This window comes from Simochromis diagramma, unplaced genomic scaffold (assembly GCF_900408965.1).
Source record: "Simochromis diagramma unplaced genomic scaffold, fSimDia1.1 OVJJ01000604.1, whole genome shotgun sequence".
NCBI lineage: Eukaryota > Metazoa > Chordata > Actinopteri > Cichliformes > Cichlidae > Simochromis > Simochromis diagramma.
In genome coordinates, this window is record NW_024387416.1 from 1,737,112 (window position 1) to 1,762,209 (window position 25,098).

The 25,098-nt window shown below is 41.0% G+C and overlaps 1 protein-coding gene across 39 annotated transcripts in view; it reads left to right on the forward strand.

Annotated features, from left to right (window-relative positions):
- Positions 1-2,131: 2,131 nt before the first annotated feature.
- Positions 2,132-25,098, forward strand: part of LOC120721802 (receptor-type tyrosine-protein phosphatase delta-like) — a 404,829-nt gene continuing 381,862 nt past the window's right edge. For 24 of the 39 annotated variants that reach the window (XM_040012365.1, XM_040012377.1, XM_040012374.1 and 21 more), the window contains exons 1-3: positions 2,132-2,267; positions 2,467-2,582; positions 2,767-2,802. The gene's annotated coding sequence lies outside the window, so the exon portion shown is untranslated. The remainder of the gene's footprint in view (positions 2,268-2,466; positions 2,583-2,766; positions 2,803-25,098) is intronic. The other 15 variants (XM_040012387.1, XM_040012394.1, XM_040012388.1 and 12 more) reach the window with 1 other exon arrangement.

The window sequence follows — 25,098 nt, forward strand, 5'->3', positions numbered from 1 at the left end:
GAAGCCAGATAACACACACCAATTAGTTAAACTGCAGGAATGTCTTAAAGACATAAAGACCTGGATGGCCGCTAACTTTCTGCTTCTTAATTCAGATAAAACTGAGGTTATTGTACTCGGCCCTGAAAAGCCTAGAAATATGGTATCTAACCAGATTCTTACTCTGGATGGCATTACCGTGGCCTCCAGTAACACTGTGAGGAACCTTGGAGTCATTTTTGACCAGGACATGTCCTTCAACGCACATATTAAACAAATATGTAAGACTGCGTTCTTCCATTTGCGCAACATCTCTAAAGTTAGAAATATCCTGTCTCAGAGTGACGCTGAAAAACTAGTTCATGCATTTATTACTTCCAGGCTGGACTACTGTAATTCATTATTATCAGGATGTCCAAAAAACTCACTGAAAAGCCTTCAGCTAATCCAAAATGCTGCAGCAAGAGTGCTGACAGGGACTAGAAAGAGAGAGCATATTTCTCCTGTTTTGGCTTCCCTTCATTGGCTTCCTGTTAAATCCAGAATTGAATTCAAAATCCTGCTCCTCACATACAAGGTCTTAAATAATCAGGCCCCATCTTATCTCAATGACCTTGTGGTACCATATCACCCTATTAGAGCGCTTCGCTCTCGCTCTGCAGGCCTACTTGTTGTTCCTAGAGTATTTAAAAGTAGAATGGGAGGCAGAGCCTTCAGTTTTCAGGCCCCTCTTCTGTGGAACCAGCTTCCAGTTTGGATTCGGGAGACAGACACTATCTCTACTTTCAAGATTAGGCTTCAAACTTTCCTTTTTGCTAAAGCATATAGTTAGGGCTGGACCAGGTGACCCTGAATCCTCCCTTAGTTATGCTGCAATAGACGTAGGCTGCCGGGGGATTCCCATGATGCATTGAGTTTTTCCTTTCCAGTCACCTTTCTCACTCACTATGTGTTAATAGACCTCTCTGCATTGAATCATATCTGTTATTAACCTCTGTCTCTCTTCCACAGCATGTCTTTTATCCTGTCTTCCTTCTCTCACCCCAACCGGTCGCAGCAGATGGCCCGCCCCTCCCTGAGCCTGGTTCTGCCGGAGGTTTCTTCCTGTTAAAAGGGAGTTTTTCCTTCCCACTGTTGCCAAAGTGCTTGCTCATAGGGGGTCATATGATTGTTGGGTTTTTTCTCTGTATCTATGAAGCGCCTTGAGGCGACTTATGTTGTGATTTGGCGCTATATAAATAAAATTGAATTGAATTGAATTGAATTAAAACACAGACAGAAAACTCTTGTACTCACATTTACAAGTAATTTCTAATCACCATTTAACAGAAAAACTAAATGCATGTCTCTGGTAGGACGCAGGAGCTTCTGGAGAGAACCCACGCAGAGATGGGGCCCTGCCCAGATGATGGACTGTGCCACCATCATGCTCGGGTTATCATCATATAAAAGTAAAATATCATCCCCTGAACTGTGCCCAAGGACATAAGCACCATAATAAACTTGTCTAATTCAAATAAAGTGTAAAATAAATTGCTCCTGATCTAGTGATGATAGCGTTAGCTTAGATGGAAAGTATTTCTAGATCTGGGGAAGTTGTTTGAAACACTGTTGCTGTTTTGAATCTTTCACTTACAAAAACTCTACTTTTGAAAGTTTGGTGCTTTTCCCCACTGTGTTGGTACGTAATGTTGTTAAATTGTTATGTAACGTCAGCATGCTTTAAAAACCAGCAATACATTTTAGAAGTTGCATCGCCTGTTTGGTAAAGCGTCTCCCTCGCTGACCCGCTTGTGATCTGTGTTGCTAAATGTAGCTCCTGAACTAAAGTGAGGCCCCTGCTTCAGGGTTTATTTGAACAATTTAGAGCTGTCAATGCACAACATGCACAATGATGGGCTCGTAGCTCAGATGGCAGCTTAACATTAACACTGAGATTTTTTTAAACATTTGATAATGAGGGTATACACTTGGCTCCAGCTTCTCACAGTGCTGGGAAACATCCCAGTCTCAGCAGCTCTTCTAGCTGGCCATCAAGCGGCCAGACTGCGTAGTGCAGCTTTGGAGCGCAGCATCCCAGGTCTCCTCTCTCCCCCCCTCCCTCCCTCTCTCGCTTTCGCTCCCGCCGTCGTCGGCAGCTGTGTGTGTGTGTGCGTGCGTGCCCCCGCGCGCACGTAGAATCCGACAGCACGCCGGGACTGCGTTTCCTAAGGAAAGCTCAGCTCTCAGTTTTGTGCCCGTCTTATTGCCGCTCTCATTGTCTTTGTCGGCAGTGATAAAGAGAGCAGGTACCATCTGTCCATTCCGCCAATTTATTGCGAGTTGCCTTTTTTTTTATTGTTTGCTCTCCTTCACAGATGTTAGGTCAACACTTTTTGGGTGGTGGTGGTGTTGGTGTTGGGGAGGGGGGGGACTCCTGGTTCTAACGGAATTTGTTGTGGCTTCTTCTTCTTCTTCTTCCTTTTTTCGGTCTCTTCTCTCTTTCAGTTCATTCGGGGGCCTGTTTTTGGAATAAGAAAAAGGCATTGCTGTTTTCTGACTTTGAGTGAAGAAAGAAGGGACTCCTCTGGAATTTCCTAAGGAATTTATTCGGACAGCCCATGGTAAGTGGAGATTTTTGTACACAGAGATATGTACATATACATACATATACATTTTTTTTTTTTTTAAAAAGGCTTCACGTTTGAGAAGACACCCAGCTATCCATTACTAAGTTGGTCTCTTTGAATGAAAAATAACAACACGAAGCGCATCCCTCATTTTTTTATTTTCCTTTTTCATCTACAGTTGCGAGGGCTTTGCATTCTTCCGCCTGGGTATAGAGTAAGTAGTACTTTTTCTTTTCGTATTCTGTCAATTGCAGCCGAGAGCGGCTCGTCATGTTTTCCATGTGTGGAATAAAGTGTCGTTTTTTTTCTGTGTCCGCTCTAAGTTCTGTGTCGTGCCGCGATGTGAGTAGGAGCCCGGGGTGTTTTTTTTAAATTTCATTTTTTGTACATCTTTGCTTTGGAGGGATGTTGTGGAGAATGTGGCGCAAACGCAACGTGCACCGGGCTGCCGCTCGCTGTTACACTCCAGATGGCGACGAGATATTTAACAGAATTTATATCGTCAACATTTATAACACGTACTGCGCTCACACGGACACACAAAATAGAAATAGAGAGAGAGACAGGGGGAGAGAGCCATCTTTGCCCCGAACGATGCTCTGCCCGCTCCGGAGGATGCGCGGGCACGCATAAACAAGCTGGAAATGTGTGCGTGTGTGTTAAGGGGGGGTTATTCTGTGCCATAGTTGTGGGACGTGTTGAGAAAGTTTGGTGTAATGTTTGCTTCTGCAAACTGAGACGATTTGCTTAGTCTATCTATGAATGCATGCGTGCGTGTGCGCGCGCGCGTTGATGCGTGCCCAAGAGCTCCTGACTCAGGTGGTGTAGCCGGTGGGTGGGCTGTGACTCACCCAGTTTACCCATTTTGCTGCTGTTATCTGACAGGCTTTGATGCCAGATTTGACTGGTGACTGACAGTGGCTCATGCGCAGTAGTGTGTCAGCACATGCCTGTGTTTTTTGTTTTGTTTTTTTATTTCCTCCCTCCATCACTGCCTGATTTGGGCGTTCCATAATTTATGCGATCCCTTTCCTGCGTTAAAGAGTTTTTTTTTCAGACTACTACTGACAAGTGATTCATATATAGCCAATTACCCGTGATTTGCACTCATACTTTGCAGCCCGAGGAAAAAAAAAAGAAAAGTGGAAAGCCTCTAAAAGGCAAGATAATGAAGTGAAAAGTTTGTGGTTCCTCGGTATTTTGTAGCAAAGAGAAGCATTCGCAAATGAGGGCAAGGACAGCCAGTCAGAGAGATGTGTCTTCGCTGGCTAGTGTAGAGTGACAGGGGGCTAAGTGAGCATGACCATCAAGGAGAGGTAATAGCATTACGGTCTGCCAGTCATGAGGCAGTGCAAGAGATACTGTTGCATTTCAAAAGGAACTAAATGGGTAAGCAGAGGAAACTGTGACACAGGGTCCACTAAAATGTAACGCATAAAAAAGGCGCTAATGTGGCTCAGCAACACAGTTTTTATTCATGCAGATGAGTTTGTCTTAATATTAAGCTGCTTTATTGAAAAAAGACTTTACTCATCCTAGTTTGGAATGTAATTAAGGGTTCGCTTATCATTATTTTAATCGCTAATGATCTGTCAGTTTAAATATTTGTGTCTTTCTTTCTTAAACCAGTTCAAATTAGAAGGTAATCATGTATTATCATTAAAAAACATCTCTAGTAGAAGTAATTATATGAAGGTAATAATGTTGCCAAATCTAGAGGGAACATCAGGTGAAGTGCTCACACCCTCTTTAGATGACCAGCAAATTGCAATATGGGAAAAAGTAATGCTGAAAGTCAGTGGTCACGCAGCTCAGGTGTCCCTGTGAGTAAACACACATTTGAGCATAAAGCGGATTTGAATCATTTGCTGCAAAGCTTTCCACAGATTAGTCCTAGGTAAGATTGCCCCCTCCCTCCCTCCTCCCTCGCCATCATCTACCCAGCAGCGCTCCCACTTCATAAACTGGAAACATTCCGCAGCTTTTCCTCCATCTTGCCTTTGAGTGATGCTCCCAGACCCACTCGCCAAGCCCACATCAATCACTGCTGGATGGGATTTAAGCTGTGGCCGGAAATCATAAGCAGGAGAAAGACAGGTGAGCTTGCTCACAGTTGCTCAAGCGTCCTCCACGGTGACCCCCCCACCAGATCAGCATCCAGCATTGCCAGCTACAGAGCTGCACTTCTGCCACTTCTGCAGATCCTTTTCTCTCATTAATTATGCCCTAACATAGTTTGCTCTAGTGTGACCGTGTTGACAACACACCCACTTTTCCTTTTGCCTGCTTGCACGTCCCTGGAGAGAATCAGGAATAAGCTGTAATTATGGTTTATAAACTTCATCCAGGTGACATAATCAGGGCATGGCTGAGACAGCAAGGTGCTGTCATAACAGCTGCTAATACATGTATAGCTGTTTTTCCTTTCATTCCTCAGACTGTCTAACTGTACTGACACGTGTTTGTCACATGGATGCGCCGCAAACAAGCAAAACTACAGCATTCGTGTAGGTATATATGGACTTTTTAAAGAAAACGGGCACACACAGTATCGTGAAAGTGCAAACACTGGCTAGTTCTCAGCAAAGAAAAAGAAAAAAAAGTGGGCTCAGTACATCTATGGAAACGTAGTGTCTATATTATCTTCGTGTGCTTGCTGTTAGGAGCACCTTGATTGCGGTCCAAGGCTCGGCAAGCCGAACGCCCGGCTCCCAGGGGCCGTTTTATAATGAGGATGCACTGTCAGATAATTAGATACACCTGGCGCAGGCGTTTTCAGGAAATTTTGATTCATCCCAAAATAAAATGCCTGCGCCTGCCAACATGAAAGCAAGCACAGAAAAAAAAAAAAAAAAATTCCCGCTGTCACATTGCCTCTCCTCTCATGGTGGCAATGTTTTATTTATTTATCCGCATCTTAATGCTCTTGGATGAGGCAGGCTTCATTTTGTGCTAGCTGATGCATGGGCTGCCAAAGTTCCACGTCTCTTGCAGAGCGAGCTTCTCACTCACGAGGGTGTCGCTGTCCCTTCATGGACACAGCCTCTCCGAAACTGGATGTTCTGATGCCGTCACATTTAACAACTCCCTTGGCTACTTGGCACAAAATGCATCTCATTGAGATTCGCACACGGCCACATGACAATACAAACCCATTCCCCGCGTGGATGTGCGCGAATATGCGCGTCACACAGCCTCAGATGTGGTTTGTCACATGAGTGTTAATAAGAACAGGATGATATTTATCCCCCCCTCCATCCCCGACAGTGCGTGTATTGACCTTTTGCGCTTCCTTGATGATATTTCAATACGTACGTGAAATATTGGAGATTTAGGAATTTGATAGATGCAACTAATCAGTTATTTCATGCACACTCTGGAAGAATTGAATGATGAGTGGAATTCACTTCAGCAAGCCGGCACACTCGCACACATTTATTCGCAGGCCCAATGCACACAAGTACAACCTTAAATGTTTCGTCTCTTCTTAGCTGTTGATTAGAAAACGCTCTGTGAGATGAAACCCTCTCACCTGTGCTGTTTATTTATCAGACACCGGGCTCCAGTCATAAATCAGACACTCATTAAGTTGTTAAACAACAACTTTTGCCTCGTGCAGGAGATGTCAGTGCTATTAAGTCTGATGTATGTGATACAGTAGGAAGGTGAGCCGTTGCAGATTGCTCATGTTATCCAATTAAGAGCGGTTTATTAATCCTTTTTTTTCTTCACGCTGGTCACATTTTAATTTAAAAGCCCAGCGTTGATATTGAAGTAAAAAAAACAAAAAAAAAAGGCATTACAAGTGATCAGGATAGACTGATGTTATATAAGTGGCACAGATGAAATGTACTTTTTTGCCATCTGATAGCTGGGTAACCACATGTCAAGTCTTATCTGAGAGCAATCAATATTTGCCTTCTCCAGGTTAGAACCCAGTAAGCCTTGATTAATGGCTACAAGTTTGCATCATAACAAGCCAACAAAAAAAACATTGAGTCTGAAGTCTACAAGGCAATGTACAAATCTGTTTTCCTGGCAAAATTACGTATTATTGTGAAGATACTGTAAAGTTTCAAAAGATGCCCTTGGCCTGTGCAAGACCTGTTCTTGGTTATACAACATGTTTTGTGTGTGTGTGTGTGTGTGTGTTTTTGCAGTAGCAGCAGCTGTCTGGTGCATGGTCATGTATCGTAATGTTTTTCCAACTTTGCACCCTGAACCAGACTGTAAAAATGTGTAAGAGGAAAAAGGAAGAAAACTGTTGAATGGACAGTGTTGTTAGATGAAATGTGCTGTTAGCTAGCGTTAGCCATCATAACCTGCTTATTATACTGCACGTAAACAAGTAAGACTGTAGCAAATCGCTTCGAGTAATAAACTGAGAAAAAGAATATCATGTTATATTATGGAGACTGTAAAGTTAGCATAAGTGCTCCTAGTGTTAGCTGTCGAAGAAATAAGATATATTTTATAACAGTCTGAAGCATGACAGAGTAATGTAGTCTTTCTTTTTAAAACTCTGGGCACACTGACTGCCAAAGTATATGTCAACACTTGCATTATTAAAAGACAAACAGTTCAAATCATTGACTCAGTGTTATCTGAAGAAGTAGCTAATGCATGCTAACAGCTAGCATTAGCCACCATAAGCTGCTTACTGTACTGCAACAAAACAAGTAAGATTGTAGCAAATCACTGTTAGTAATAAACTGAGAAAAAGCATATCATGTTAATGATTAACCTAATTAACAATGAGTAAATGAAACAGCATGCTATTTTGTTTCAGAGGTGAATTTGGTTTTCTCTGTTTGCAAATCATTTTTAGATTAAATTTAGAGCAGTTTTAAGTTGAAAGAAAAAAGGTTTATTTAAGCAATAAAACTAGTTTTCAGGATCTGGAAAGGATTAATTTAGTCTTGTTTTCTTTCATTTATTTATTTAGCTGAAATTGCACATTATATTAAAAAGACTGTAAATTTATGATAGGTGCTTTCAGTGTTAGCTGTCCAAGAAATAAGAAATAAGATATCTTTTATAACAGTCTGAAGCATGACAGAGTAATGTAATCTTTGGCTACACTGATAGCCAAAGCATACGTCAACACATGCATTACTGACTCAGTGTTATCTGAAGAAGTAGCTAATGTATGCTAACAGCTAGCATTAGCCACCATAAGCTGCTGATTATATGTAGCATATGTTTGTAGCAGACAAACATCTGATGGAATTATATTCAGGAAAGGCACAATTCATTGATCATTAATCAAACTTATTATGGGTTTTTTAAATTATTTTTTGCTAACTGTAGCATTAATTACTCATATATGACAGCCACCACTCTCTGGTAATACATGATTTAAGATGAAGCTTAAATTCAGCACCTCTATTAAAAGATGATGCAAGCTCTATATGTGATCTGTCAATAAAGTTGCCTTTAATTTCTTCCACCATTGGTGATGTAAATCTTTGGCTAGTCCACAGTATTCCGCGCAGTACTGAAGGGTGTCATATTTTTGACCTACACAAATGCAATTCTGTAATATGTAAATTTCATGGCATTTCAATGAATTATTCAGGGCTGGTTCATGATGCATTAGCAGTGCTAAGTATTCTTTATACAACCATATGATGGCAGTTATGCTATCTGTGAGATGATGTTCCTTGTATTTCTGCTGAGCTTTAATTTGACCATGGCTGTCTTGATCTTGAACCAGCAGAAAACACTGTTCGGTTAGAGCGCTTTTGTTGTAAATTTGCTGTTACCTAATTTCTCTAGCAGTGCTTCTAATCCAAGCTCAATCATGCGTGATTAGAAATTCATCTCAGCCGCCAAAGTTGTGGTGGATGTTTTCCTTCCCTGCTCGACTGTCGGCTGTATTGTTGTTGTAGAAGGAAAATCTGGTCTGCATTGTGCTGTTAAAATTGAAAAAACAAACAGACAAAAATATTAAATAGAAAAGCATTGCCTTCTTGCTCCCCTGACATGGCAGGAAGTGACAAAACTGATGGATACCGACCAAAGACAAAGGCAAGAGGAAAATGCTATAGATGTGCTGCCTTGAGTCACAATCCCTGTTGAAGTAGGGTGAATGCGAGTATTCCTGAATGTCATGCAAAGAAATGCAAAAGCAATTGGAACTGCAGGCTTGTTTTTGTTTAATTGTCGGAAAAAAATCAATATATTATAGTAATGAAATATGAATAATTGGAATAATTCTACGAAGCTACTATTTTCTGCAAAGCTGCTGCACTGGAGTCGGCTGAATGGGCATTCATGATATCATCGCCTTTACCGCTAGTTATTTCGGCACGATAGCGTCTAGCTGCGATAACGACTTGGTGTGATTTCAGAAGCGTAAACGCCAGTGTAATCTTACAGCCTGACCTTTATGTAAGCCACGTGTACAGTGCCAAGGTGTTATTTTACCTCCATACATGCGATTGCTTTGGCATACCTCAACCATCTGGCATCTTGTGAGAGTTTAGAGGGCTCTGGTATGTTGAATATTGGCCTTATAGTCTACTGGGATATGGAGGCAAAGAAGAAAACAGAAAGGAATAATGCAGGCAAGCTGGAGCCAGGGTACTCTGCACAGTTCGATGCTGCTGCCTCTACCCGACATGAACAAGAGAAATCAATTAGACCTACTCGGTTGCTATCCAAGGGACTTCCACCATGGGAAAGGGTAGAGCGAATCAAAGCATTTGGAAAAAACAAAAAGAAAGTAGCAGAAGTGGAAAGTGAACTCGAGTGGCAGCTTGTGGGCTTCTTTGTCAGATCATCCGCCTCTGACCTAAAGATAAGATTCATTTTCTCTGTGTACATCCCAGACTTGATTATGATTCCAGACACTTTCCAATCTCTCTTTCTTTTTTGTTCCAACACCGATGCCAACTTTTTTTTTCTCTTACTGTCCTTTCAGGTCAGTAATGAGAAAAAAGAAAGGCTGACAAAAATGCACCTTATAAAGGATACTTTGATGAAGCCTTAGCTGCAAATAGAAGAAATCTCAGTTGTCCCAGCAGCCTCAGATTCACACTATTAGATTTTTATATTCATACCTTGAACCCATTCCGGTAGTCACTTGGAGGTCACTGTGAACAATATTTCTTCTGCACACCGTGATGGGCTCCACATTATTGTTTTGCTGAAGAGAGGAAACAAGTTAAACTTTTTAAGGGTTTAGTTTTAGAAAAGTCTTTATTTGGTTTTTATAGGGGGGAAAAACTGTCTCAGGTGCCTTAAGATAAAAAAAAATCTTCATATTGGATATGAAATAGTCCAACCACTGTGGTAGGATCAGTGAGGCTTGTATCCACAGCGTATAATTTATTAATAGTATTTTACAGCCAGCTAAAGAACAGCCCGAGTGTAATGTAAGAATATGCAGAGCCACGGCAAATATAGAGATCCCGTAAAGTCCACTTCCCAAATTTGACTAAATAGATATTTCAACTCTATACGTGAATTTCCCAAAAAAATCCTAGAGAAAATTCTTGAATAGCTGCCGGAGATGAGGCAATCACATGAGGCAGCTCGTGCTTTATGCATATTTTATTGAATGAAGCTGAGCTCTGTTCTGTAAATACAGAGGTTGAGAGTGCACAGCATGGATTTCATAGACCCCAGCGGCCATATTGTCTTTGATCAGACTGAAAAAGGACATGTTTTGATCAAGCTCTACCTTGGACATTTAAATCAAACCCCTGACAGAGTCAGCAGCTCCGTGGCTGCAGAGTGTAATCTCCACACGTAGGAGAAGGTGGACATCCCTGGAAGTGTGTTCGAGCCTATTATATTGTACCTTTTGAAATCTTTTTCTCCCCCTTTCCCCTTGATGAATATCTGCCACTTGGTGATAGTGGAGAGGAAATTCAATTTGACAAAGAAGACCTGTCTCATGGAGTCTTTTAAGCGATTATGATCGCGCAAAGTCAGCAATGTAACAGACCTGGAAGGATTAATGAACAAGATTTTTTTTGCCCCCTGTGTAGCGATTTGAAGTTGAGGGAAAAACGATGACCACGTCCTCAATAAATGAGTGACATTTCAGCTTTAAAAGTTGTACTCCGTCTGTAATCCTGTGTGTACAGTTAGCTCAGTCCCCCCTGACAGAGCACACATGTAAACACAGCACCCCAACCTCCCACTCAGTCCTGCTGTAGGTTTGGCTGTGGGTGCTCGGCAGATCCCTCGGCATCATGAGAGAATAACAATGAGGGTTTTGGGAGGGATCAGTTCCCCAGCAAAGAGCCATACTGGGTAGGGTTTATGTAAGACCCTGGCTTCCTGAGCTCTCTGCCAGTTTAAGACGACAAACAAATGGTACCGAGGATACCGACGTTGCCAGAGGGGTGGGTGGGAGGGATTGCATCTCCTCATGCTCTCCCCACTGCTTCATCCCCCCCTTCACACAAACACCCTCCCTCTGTTCATACCCGCGCCTGGTTATGTGTTGTGGCTTGTGATACTGGGTCTCATGTGTATCCGTGCAAGTCGAGTGTGCTTTCACGCCATTTGTTGGCTTTGCAACACTGTAGCCCACTTTGAAGCCACTGCCTTTCCTCGTCATCCTCTTCACTCTTTGTTTTCTTCTTCATATGTTCCAGTGAAAGAAGGCTGGGATCTGTCGAAACCTATCCTTTCTTCTGTCCAGCTTGTCAGCTGTTTTTTCCCCCCAAAAATATCTTTATTTATTTATTTATTAACGGGTTTTTTAGGGTAAGCTGCCGCAAAGGTTCCCTCAGCCTCGACACCCGAGTGGTTCTAAAAACGTCCAAACAGACAGACGCTAAAGCGTTGTCCTTTTTGGATAATCTAATTTAGCTTTTTTTCCCATCAGTGTTTTCTGTTTCCACTCGATGCAGCATTTCTAACGATGTGATTCCCATCATAGCCTGACTGCAGCTTGCCGAGGAATTAAATTATCTTTCATTAATTATTAAAGCATTATAAATAGAGCTAGATGTGCTTAACCCAGTTTAAGTATCTTTATAAATAGCTATTTCTGTAGTTATTCCTACAGAAATCAAGCCTGGGATAAAAGAAAAAGTGAAAACAAACACCACATTCACAATCTGTGCTGAGAGACAAACTTACCTAATCGTGATTAAAGGTGGTGAGGCTTCTTGATTTTTAACCTGGATGCCCAAAGGTGCCAATCCAACTCAGGCAAAGACTCATTGTAGCAACACTGCATCCAGCTACAGATAAGACAAAAGCCTACCATCCCTTGACGTCAGGTGTATTTTTAGTAAAAGCATCTAGCACGCTGCATGTGTGCCGTCTAGATTTCACAACAGAAGGCATCACAACAGAAGTCCGCTATTTCAGTCGGATGCATCTGGACTGAAAAATGCGGATGATGCGTTAAGCAAATATCTTTTCCTGGTTAAAAGTTACAGTACTGAACATCAGCTTTAAAGACAAACTGGAAGATTAAGTCAAGTCAAGTCAATACATGCGGATGAAAGTTGATTTGGGAAATATCCCAAAGACACAAAGCGATGCCAGAACTGACACAAAGAAAAGGGCAGCTTCTCAATCATTTCGGTCCCTGGATGCTACGAGGAAGACATATTGCACGCAGTGTCTTCTGACATGCAGCAGTCCAGAACAAGGCCTCCCTTTTATTCCTGCGTAGCACAGAAATACACCATAGATAACATTAGGATCCATTGAGTTGGGAGTAAGGGAAAATCGATGCAAGGTGAAAATTAAATTTGGCCCAAAGAGCCTTTAGGCAGAGTGCAATTTGAAAACACATCTTTTATTTTCCCCCGGGTGTCTGATTGAGGCTGGCAGGAGATGGACAGTGGATTTAACGGTCATAGAAAAGAAAAAAAAAGCAGCGGCATGTTGCAAGCAAAAAAGGGAAACACCCTCCTCTCACTTCTAATGTGCCTCCCCTTTGATTGTCTAATTCGGTTAGGGCCGTGCGTCCCTTATCGGATCATATCAAAGGTCAGAGGCGTCCTGTAGACAAATCAATCTCCCCGTCTGAGGAGGTGCAGAGGAAGCATGGATTGAGAGAGAGAGCTGATCCATCTAGTGGGTAGAAGGAAGGTGGGTGAGGAGAAAGAGAAGTGGGGGCAAAGAAAAATTATGGCATCTGCTGCTCGGAGAGAAGTGGGCGGGGAAGGTGAGATTGAACTGTTGACTTGGGGAATGCAATATGCTCCGAGAGAGGGGAAGAAAAAAGAGAGAGAGTTGACATTATTGCTCACGAGATAAGTGCAATTATTTGAGAAGCTCTGGCACATTATAAGCTACCGGACTAGCACACAGATGAGCCGTTGGTGCGTTCCGAGTTGGTCGGACTGTTCCAAAAACAACATGAGTAGTTTAAAAAAAGAAAGAAAAACAGCTTTGTGGTGGCCACCACTGCCTAGCGGTGTTATTGCTGTGTTCTAATAGGTGTAATAGGGCTGTTCGATATAACGATATATATCGGATGACGATATAAAAACGTCTATCGTTTCATTTTACGCTATCGTTTGTTTCGTGGTGTCGCAAAATAAACTGTTTACGGCAATATTTCTTCATCGTTTTGATGGTCACTGTAGTGGCTATATTAATTTCTTAAAGTTCTCTCTTTCTCTTATATTTTATATAACCACACTACGGACGGACAAGCGCCTGTTTTTATGAGTTGTGGTTAGCAACAACGACACCATCGCGTGTCCGCTTGTTTATGTTCCACATAAACCTTTCACAATAAAGCTCAAGATCCTGTTGAGACTTTTCAAAATAAACTGAATCACGTGAAAGAGCAGATTATTTACGGATGAGAATTAAAAAAGAACCGTCAGGTGCTAAAAAATAGACCTTAGACTCAAACGTTAGAACAGGCTTTTCCCCGCAGCACGCCGTGTAATAAATACTCACCAAGAAAACGGCGGCTGTTACAACTTATGTCTAAAAATGTATAGTTTCATGCATCGGTTAAAACACTCGACTCCAGCTACATGACGCGCAGCTGGAAACACTTCCCGCAAGTCGAGCTGCCCGAGATTCACATAATTTACAGAAAATGTTACATTTTTGTGATTTATATCGTTAGAATTCTTATATCGGGATATGAGATTTTGGTCATATTGCACAGCCCTAAGGTGTAAAGATAATCCAGTGGTTGCACTTTGCTTAACGCTTGGCTTCCCTCGTATAATTTGGCTTCCCTCGTACAGTTGGAGTTTGTTTACAGCGCTTCAGTTTCGTGCATTAAGCTGTTTTGATAGCATCTTGTGTGCAAGGTCACAACTAATGCTGATCAAACGTGCAGTGCTGTTATTATTTTTTGCAATGAAAGCGTCTTTATTGAGCTCTGTATACGATTTTAAGTCTATTACACTTTTGGCTATATTTTGTGAAGAAAAAGGTTGTTTTCGCCGCTCTTGTTAAACCGCTGTTTATCATTCTTTTCATTCCTGAACGACCCTGAATATTTTTAACCAGTACGCCAGACCTCTCAGAATGCCCATTAACAAATATTCATAATTAAACCAACGATGCATAAAACAGTCCGGTGGTGAGCAGCAGTCTTGGGCAAAGTTTATAGGTAAATATAAATCATCCACGGTTTAATGGCAACTGCATGTTTAACTTGGTCCCGTTGAGTGCCTAATTAGTTCAATTACTTTCAACCCTGCATGGAGAAGCACATGCAGAATGCACCCAGGTTGCCCTCTGGTCTTCTTACATTAAATGGCAAGCGTGTATTTCCTCCTGTAAGATTAAAACTCGCTGTGTAATAACTCACCAGAGCCTCCCCTCCAGACACTGTTGCAGTGGTTTCAGCGTGAGATAATGTTTGCTCAAGCAACTCTCAATGAGATTCAGCGCTCTGGTGACACCATTACTCTAAGCTCATTGCCTAGTCAGGTTGGGTGGGTCTACCCTGCCTCCGAAAGTCAAAGCACAAAGGCACCAGAAGAGAGAGCACCTCTCGAGACAGATTACATGTCTGCGGACAAGCGAATAGGCTTGCACTTCACCTCTGCCTCAGATGAGCCGGTTATTATCTTTTCGTGGTTTTTTTTTTTTTTTTTGTGCTCTCGCCGGTCATGTAATGCATCCAGGACAAGATGCTCGCCTGGCAGCCTGAGCAGGTGGACGACAAGGCAGCTTACACATTTTCGCTAATAGCAGGCAGTCAGGGAAACGTATCTGAAATGAAGATGATGGCACAAGCCTGCAGAGGAAGTCAAAGCAGCCTAGGCCTGAGCCAAAGTGTTTTAAATGGATTACACCAGTGTGTCATTGCGATTACACGCTCCTTGCAGGGACCGCGACAAGATGAATTGTATTTTATGGCTTTACAGCAGATCTTTTTTCTTTCTTTTCTCCTCCAACTTGAATGCGTGTTTTCCACTGCTACGTAGTGTGGTCTGAATGTGGGATTGTTTTTGCCTTTGAACTACCTGACAAACAGTTCATCATCTTTTTTTTCCTTGTGGGGACTTTTTCAGTGTATCTTAGTGCTGAACCACTGAGTGGGAATACACAGATACACACACACACACACACACTCGAGTGAGGCTGAAGCACTAGAACTTGCCCTCATTTTGCATTTGATGCAAAACATACTGTGACCCTCAGAGAGCCTCCAAAAACACTGCATGCTACATACTAATGCACATCGCAGTTTTTTCTCTCTGCCTTTACTGTAGGCCCAATCATTTTTTACTCCCTGCTTAACCTGTCCCTGTCAGACATCGAGAAAGTAAAACATCACCCTTCAAGCGTCATGTTGTTTACACGCCCGTGCATTTACAAGAACAATTCGACTCAAATACACTACCCACCACGTATCGAACAAATCAATGTTAAAATGTAACAGCAGTGCTCCCTCCAATGCTAACTTCATTACTGCAGAAAATCATCAGATATGGCTAAGTGTGCGAGCAAGCAGAGAGAATTATGAAACCTCCGGAGTCAGGGAGAGCGGGTGTGTATGCGAGTGTGTGTTTGTGAGAGAGAGGTTAGGCCTTAAGGGAGTCCATTAAGTAGAGAAAGGGCAGAGGGTTAAACACCAGAGAACACCACATGACCCACAGGAACATATGTTCAAATACACACTCGCACACAAACAATTTACTTTTGGAAGCATGATACTTATCAGTACTACAGTATGAGGCTACCCACCTAAACCAGAAACTGGGAATTGCCTTGAATACCTCGTCTCAACTCTCTCTTGTTCTGTGATGCACACACGGAACAGTAGACCTGTTTAGCTACACTGTTTTCAGTTGGTGTGATGTGGGGGTGTAATACATCTGGCAGTTTTGCTAGTGGACATAACCGACTGTACGAGCCTGTGTAAAAACTGAGACCATAGTTATTGCACGAACACTCATAGCATAGTTGCTATAAAGTCCATACATGGAATTAGATATTGTATTTACCTTTATTTACCTTTTTTTGTGATTGTGTTTGTTTTTAAAATGATATGAAGCTTTATACTGTAGTAACAGTGTAGCATTTTGCAACCCTGTTTAACCTCCTAAGACCCGAACTCTTCCACGACATGCATTTTTAATTTCTCTTTGATATTTGGGCATATTGGGGCCCGATGAATGTAAAAACAAAGAATTACCAGATGTTTGTTTTTTTTTTACTTTATTTTTGTTTTTAAGAAAAATGAGAGCCACAAATGAGGATATTCATTCAAAATTTTGATAGAACAGTAGCAGTATAATGTCCTCGTAAGTGGATATCAGGCCCATGTAGAGCAAAATTGAGTATTTTTGGTCTAAATAACCCAAAATGTGACGTCCACATATGTGGACGGCAGGTCCTAGGAGTTTAAATATGAACAAAGTACACTGTTATCACCATTTCTTAACTAGACAGCAGAGGTTACTGTATGCATTTACATATTTTTCCATGTGTACATTATAGGCTGTTTTGCCTGCCCGATCAACAGTGCTGTTGATTCCATATAGTAAAGATTACGCTCATGCCAGCAACCATATACCTTAGCTTAGAATGAAGACTGGCACTAGAACGAAACAGCTAGCCTAGCTCTTGCGTGCTATAGCCTAACACATTACATTTTGTTTTATCTTGTCATTTTGGTTTGATACAGCGAGTTCAGACAAGCAGTGGACATTTTAATCTCAGTGAAGCTTAGCAGTTTATGGGGCGATCGTGGCTCAAGAGTTGGGCGTTCGCCTTGTAATCGGAAGGTTGCCGGTTCGAGCCCCGGTTTGGACAGTCTCAGTCGTTCTTCACCCGTTACCTACTGGTGGTGGTCAGAGGCCCTGGGGGCGCCAGTGTCCGGCAGTCTCGCCTCTGTCAGTGCGCCCCAGGGTAGCTGTGGCTACAGTGTAGCTTGGCATCGTGAATGGGTGGATGACTGAATGTGTGAAGCGCTTTGGGGTCCTTAGGGACTAGTAAAGCGCTGTACAAATACAGGCCATTTATCATTTATTGTTCAAAGATAAGCTAGCTGCCCAGTAGCATACTAGTATTGTAAAAATCAAATACAAATCAAGACAGTTATTAATAATAAGCATTATTATTATTATTGGCTATTTTACTTACCTGATAAACAGTGCTGTTGATTCCATATGGTAAAGATTATGCTATTGGTAGCAAGCAGTTGTCTTAGCTTAGAATGAAGACCGGCACTAGAAGGAAACAGCTAGCCTAGCTCTTGCGTGCTATAGCCTAACAAATTACATTTTGTTTAATCAGGTCATTTTGGTTTGATACAGCGATTTCAGACAAGCAGGAGAAATTTTAATCTCAGTTAAGCTTTGGGTTTATTGTTCAAAGATAAGCCCAGTAGCATAGTAGTATTGTAAGACTCAAATAAAAATCAAGACAGTTTTTAAATCTTTCAGTTGAATAAAAACGTAAATCTAAATGTTACAAAGAAGTTGAATGTTAATTTTAGATATCTATTAACTAATAAATTCCTTATATTTCTTGTTTTTCTGCTATTTTGGCTAAGTTTGCATCACAGTAACCTACATGGGACATGAATTCTCATGAAAACATGTAAGCTATTATTTGAAATACATGGAATGCCGTGTGAACTTTATAGTTTGTATATGTAAAACATGGTAACAAGTCTTCTTTTACTGCAAAAAGTGAGTTTATGCTGTTAAAGAAGCTAGGTCAACCAATGAAGACGCAATTAAACAGGCCATTGTGGAGACAATGTTAAAATCTGGCTAATGATATAACAGGTTGCTATCACAAACTCTGTTAAGTGTTTCACTTGGTCAGTTTTTAAACTGTTTGTCACAGAGCTCGACCTTGTCTGCCCTTAGAATTAAATAAGTCTCTAATGTCTTTTTTCATGTGCTTGTAAGACTAACCTGGGTTAAACTTGTTCTTCGAGCTAATCATAACACCAGTGCCTGGGAATTTTGGGAGTCTTAACAATGACCACTGTGTGAGCCTATTGAAAACCATACAAATTAGACTCTGTACTGTTGGCCAGTGGGACAATGTATTCTGCTAGCTTTATCACATCTTGCCCTGTCCTGCTATTAATCTTGTAGACTGTATGGGATGAATTAATGCTCTGAGGGATTTGTGAGGCCATGGATATGGATTACACTGTCTAACAGCATATTTGAATTGGTCTCTAAATGTAATTCCACTGGACTAAGATAAAATTCAGCCGATAAGAGCCAGCCGTAACAAACCGCACTGCTGTTGGCCCTGTCACTCTGTTGCGAATGGCAAAATGAAGCCTTGCTCTCATAATCTATCTACAAGAGCTCTGAAACTTATTAAGTAAAGTAGTGCAGTTGGTGGCAACTGGCTTGGAAGTCGTTTTGTTTTGCTTAGTATTCCTGCCTCTTGCCTTTTATTTACTTTTTGCACCTCCACACACAACTATTTACTTCGGTACATACAGTGCTGTGCACCAGTCTCATAGTTCTCCAGGCTTCTCGAAGGACATTCAAAGCTCTGCTTTGAATGTTGACTGCATTTTGTTCTATTCTCTGTCAGTGTGATCCCACTCTGCTCCAGTAATGTCGAGCTTCGGGCTCTGGGGAGGCCAATCCATGACCGATGGCGCTCCATCGTGTGTTTTTCTATCCAGGTTTACTTTTACTGCATTGGCAGTGTGTTTGGGATCATTGCCATACTGAAAAATGAAGCTGCTGACAATCGGAGATTTTCCATATGCTATTGCATGATGGATCCAAATCTTATGGTACTTTTCTGCATCAATAATTCCATCAATCTCAACAAGATCCCCAACACCACAGGCTGATATGTATCTGAAAGCCACCTCAGAGACTTTTTTACAGAAGGCTGTATACACTCACTGTTGTACCTCCCTCCTTACCTGAAATTTGGACTCATCACTTCATAAAGCCTCTGATTGTCAGTCCAGGTGTCGTGTGTAATTTTCATTACCTCAGCCTTTTCTCCCCGTTTCTCTTCCTTAAGAATGGCTTATGACAGCCATTCTTGACAGCCACCCTTCCACTGAGACCATTTCTGATGACACTTCGGTGACTAGTACTTGGTTGACACAATGCACAACATGCTGAGAAATTCAACCTAGTGGTGGAAAAACACTATTTTATATCAAAATTTCAGTTATAAACAAAAACTGCCAGTAAGTTGTTCATTATATTTAGTCACAGTGGTTAGATGCATTTTTTTGTGCTTGAATGAGTCATAGGATAGTGTTAAGTGGCTTAACAAACAAAGAAAAAAACTGCCTGAAAATGGTCTGGTATAAGGACTTAAAATGATTGAAGAAATGGACAATCTTTAAAGACAAACTTTGAAAGCTGAAAAACTATTGCACTGCTTGATTTAGTTTAGCTGGACACAGTAAAACTGATTATATTTTAATAGGAGAGAATGATGATCCAAATAAAAAGGGTCAAACGTCAGACTCTACTCTGGTATCATAGCACTTCACAAAACTGGCAACAATTAAATTTACTGAATTGGTGATAGACATCTTCGTGGTTCCCTGCTATTGAATTCCTTTAAAGTCTTTTCTGCCTAATATTATATAATATTATATGTCTGGACAGGTATCGATGAAATCTCGTTAATTTACTGAACATAAATACGTCGGCTTTCCAAACTATTTTACCCATAAACTGTCGACGAACACTTTTGGCTGTTTGTTCTGTCTGACTGAAGCAATAGGAAGCCATGAAGAATATAAGCTCCAAAGGAACTTTTCCCTCCACCGATCACACAGACTTCCCACAGGGATGTCTAGACTTTAGCTACTTTCCTTCCTCCCCCTCACTTTTTCTATTGAATTACATCAGATTATTGTATCATGACATAATTTCTCACGATGCTCCCTTCACTATAAAATCATCACTGCGGTCTATTTAATGCTGACCTACTGTGAATTATTTCTTTTTTACTTGCTGTAATTGAAAATAACGCTCTTAAATGACGCTTTAAGGCTCGCACATTTTCTCCCACACACACTGCAAACATTTCCTCCTGCTTTTTTTGTATCCGTCACATCGGGAGACATCAATGTGTCATGTGCATTCCAGGCATCAGCACACAGCAGAGGCAATTTTAAAACAGTAACACACTGGAAAATCTACACTCTCGGCGGTGCCTTGCAAACGACACAAGTGTGCAAAAATATGGTTTCATTCTTTGTTTTTTCTTGGAGAGGTTATTCCTGTTTACTTCTTTAACCCGCTGAGGCACACTGAGGACAAATGTTTGTAGCTTCTTGTGGTTTTTGGCAGGCCAGCGTGCGCTAACAGCAATTACGAGTTTCAAGCCAGGGAAGATGAGAAAATAAATTAGCATGCAGCTCCAGGCTGTGCCACAATCATGGTGCATCTCAGCTGAGAAACACTAGCGTTCACATTTACACTTGCATATTAATTAAGTGTAGTAATGATTCACCAGCAACACTTTCCCTACCCTCGTGCTCCACCTCTGCTCTGTCTTAAGCAAGGTGTTTTCTCAAACACTTGACAAACGGGCGGTGTTGTGAAAGGGAGGAAGGAAGACAGGGAAGAAAGATCCAACATTAAGCCTGCTACCTGCCCCACTGAGCCAATGAATTTTTCATAAACTGTCCCCAGAGGTTCATAAACACCGAAAGTGAGAGCAAGAAAAACTGCGTTAGCAGGAGACAGGAGGAGTGGGCGGGGGGTCCCATTTTGAGGTCTTGAGATGTTTTTTTGCGTCGAGCGTGGAGAGAGTCATGCTGTAGCTGAACTTACAGCGAGGTGGCAGCACTCGCAGCTGTCAACAAGACTGCGCCACTCAGTGTTTTTCTGTGCTCAGAGCTGACCCTGCCATCCATTTGGCCCCACTTTATGATTACCATAAATGCCTGGATTGCCTGCATAAAAATGTGGAGTGGAGACGAGGGCCTCTGCTTCCATTAGTGGCCTCTTTTTACTGGAAGGGCCAAGTGTGTCCCTTGGGTAAGGCCAAAACTCTCACTGTCCTCTACAGTCTGTCAAATAGACTCAATCAAGGACTGGGCTAAGTGGATAGCTACGCTGATGGTGATGTTCATAAAGTGATTATTCATAGAGAATACATTGAGTGTGTGTTTAAGAGATAACAGGGGGCAGGAGTGTTTCCACAAAAAGGAGATCATCCTTTAAAAAAATAATACAGCTCAATCAGCGACGGTCGTTTTTGTTTTGCTAAATTTTCCATCCAATCATAATTTAGAGCTGCAGGATGCTGTTATTAAAAGGATGTCTTAATTAGATGCACTTATACAAACAAACAAACAAGCAAGCAAGCAAACCCACTTGAATGCATTACTGTGTGCTATACTGTTGCAGACACTGTTGGTCTTTGGCTTTTACCATACGCCCTGAGATGATTAGAGTAATACGTTAAATTGACATGACTTTGGTTGTATTTGCCTTAATAATATATTTAAATCAATAATATAATAAAAACAGAAAAAATTGAAGTATTTTTATTAATTATAGGAACTGAGGAGTGCAGTTAGATAAAATGAACGTGATCACTGTCCATCCTCATAGACGTTTCGGGTCATTTAATTATTCGGGAGTATAGCTCTATTTCACTTGCAGATTATTAAAGTTTCCAGGTGCTATATCGCTGTATAAAGTGTTACTAAGGCAGCACATATAATGACATTGCCTTGTCTTGTTCAGGGATTTAAATTTCAAATTGATCTTTTCCTGCTGATTTAGCAGCAGCAACTTTTCTAAACGGCTCTCGGTAAGGAAGGACTAAACAGGAATCCCAGCAATAATTCAAAGGTTGCACTGCATACAAATTCGCAACCAACTAAAAATACATGCAAAGAAGCTGCACAGCAACTGTTGTGATTAGCATCGACTGTGCAGAGAAGCGCATTCGCTTTTTCCTAAAGTAGAGAGATTAAAATGTGAAAGCAACTCTCCGAGGAAGCCATAGGAGAGCGGGACAATAATATATGCAGAGGGAGGGAAAAAAATCTATTATGAGCATGATGACGAGAGATCAATGTTGCCTCTTATTCCCAGTGACAGACTGAAGCTAATATACTAATTAGCATTAATGCCACCATGGTATAAATTGAGCAGGCTTTATTTTTAATAGTCCTGATACTGTCTGTATTAGGCAAAGAGTGAAAGTCTATAAGTGAAATCTGCCCTTAGGCATCTGTGGACAACAGCGGAGTGAAACTGGAATACCTACTGCTACAGTGTCTGGAGTCAATAGCCTTTTTAACCCAAATAGCCTAAGCTAATATTTACTGTATAGTGAATCAATAAAAAAAAAAAGAAATTACAACAAACCCTGAGCCATTTTTTAATTTTAAGGACAGATGAGCCTCTTCACATAGCTTGGTCTCAATGGAGCTATTGCTGTAGACAAGGGCAAGGGGTAGTTGGATCCACGTTGCTTCATCAAGAAAAAAAGGCCAAACATATTTAACTATGCCAATTATGATAGGGGCCGACCAATGTAGTATTTTTAAGATTTGTTTAAGATTTAAGTTCAAAAACTTGATAATCTGACATATCAGTTGATATTTTTTCTTTCAAAAATATACACTTATTTCACTGATATTTATCATGTAGTTGTTGTTAATTTACGTGTTTAAGCTTGGCCTCATTCTGCTCAGTTAGCTGGTTCTTGTGTTTGTGAAGTTGCTGCCAACGTGGAGGTTGCAGTGTGCCCTCTAGTGGGCAAATTGTGCAACGTCAACAGTCATAAAATAGATGAAGGGTGTTTCTCCTATCCCGTCTTTGTTTTTTTAAAACAACAAAACAAGATTTATTTACCACTATAAAATACAGAAACCCGTAGATCAGCGAACAGCAAATAATTAATAACGGCCAACAATATAAACAGCTGAGAAACTGGTTGGGCTCTAAATTCTGATATGCTAGCACTCAAGGTCTAAATCGTTAAACAGACAAGTTAGCTCACGGGTTTTTAGACGTGATTCTTTTGTTGGTAGTTGATATTTTGCAAGGTTTACGCCTTTCAGTGTTTAGACCCTGCATTTAAGCAAAACGTATCTAATCTTTCGCAGTGTCAAAAAGTTTGCAACCTAATTTTGAGTCCAGAGTCGCAAAAATATTTTTCACAATGTTTTTTTTTCCTGTTAAAATAAAGGCTGTGATTGCAGCTTTGAAAAAAAAGAAACGAGATTCTGTTTAAATCCAGCTCGGTTCACATTTGTTTTCTACATCTCTTTACAACATAGTCTGACAATAACCATAGGTTCTTTTGTGCGAGCAGAAAAACAAAGCAGTTAACTTACCATGGGGTTTATTTCTGGGACTTTTAGAACAGTCCAGGTAATGCATTTATTATTATTACAGCTGTATAGCAATTACGTAGCTTACTCAGAGCTCCATAGCTGCAAACTGTACAGAGTAAGAAATATGTTTGATTTGAAGCCCTTGTGCATATTGATAACCAATATCACTTGACTTTTGTTTAGTATCATTTAATGCCATCGCCAGACTTTATAAATAAATAATATCTACAACACATCAGTTCTTTCAAAGGGTTATGTGCAGAATGCTATAATCAAGACTATTTGGACCATATCACATACACTCGCATAACCAGCAGTTGTTTACTGTTAAATTATCAATCGTGTATATAAAAAAGGAAGAAGAAGAAAAGAACAAGATTGGTCCAGGGAGTGTTGGAGGGGAAAAACAGCTGGGAGGAGAAACAGCTAAGCTGCTGAGGTTGGGAAGTTTTTCCACAGCTGCTGCTGGCTAACAGCAGCAACAAAGCCAAAAGCTGGGATTAAAAAAAGTTGGTGGCTTATGGAGCTGACTTCTATTAAGTGAATGCAATTTCTTACATTTCTGAGACAGGCGTTTGTAATCTAACGCTCACTAGATTGGCCGCCAGTGTGGCGCAACACGAGCCACTGAATTTATTCCATGTGCTCCTCTTGTTTATATTTTAAAGTCTCAATTTGAGATTTTATAAACATATATTAATTGAATAGATAGACAAGATAATACGTCTTAAGGAAGAGATAAAAGATGAAGGGTAAGAGCCAAGGTTTAGGCTAAATTAGAAGTGTAAATAATTATCTTGAAACACAGCAGGAAATATATTTAAAATGAGGTGGATGATGTGGGGTGGATGGTATTCTTTATTTGTGTTTTATTATAGGGTTTTATCTTCATATATATATATATTGTCGGTGTATTTAACTGAGTAAACTGTGTAAATAGCTTAAGGCCTCATGGCTCAAATATATTCCTATTGTAGCAAATGAAGGTAATCACATATATTACAAAAAGATTTCGGTGTCTACACCACGTAAAGTTTGAGAAATTTCTGAACAGAGGGAGTGCGAGTGACCGCACAGACCTGTAACCCTACAGCTCTGTGTTTAGCTGACCCGAGACAAATAGTCTATAGTCACACCATCTGACAGAGAAAAAGCATGTCACTAGATTCCACTGCTGCTTCAGTTACACTGGACCTGCTTGCAGATCAATACGAACCCTGCCAATGACAATGTCTGTGTTAATGCCTCAGGCCGCCGCTGCTGCATCCAGCCTAACAAAGCCATTTTGGCAATCCCTCCCTCTAATTACACGTGCATTCTTTGTCTTCTCACTGTCCATTTTCTGCAACAAGCTTATAGCAAGGGCTAAAACCCCTTCATTTCCCAATTTCACTCACCGCCACAGATTGATTAAATATTCATTCAGTTATACTAAGAATGCCAAATTTCAGATTTAAGTGTGACAATTGCTAATGCCGAAATGGTGGGCTGCGTAATTGTGTACTTCCTGCTGCACAGTAATCATGTGCTCATGTTTGACTAATCATGGTTGCGTCCAAGTCAGCCACCTAGTACCTGGGCTTGCACAGACAGATGTGAAGAGAGCATGCAGGGGGGATAGGGAATTAAGAAAAAAGGAAGATGGAAGGTGGATGAGCAGCAAAGAAAGCTGAACAAAGAAATAAATATTTTTGTGTGGATATGAATTATTCAGGTGCCTCACAAAAGACAAAATCACATTACTGGCGCTGTTGTGCTCTTGATTCTTCAGTTTTGCTTTTTTATTCT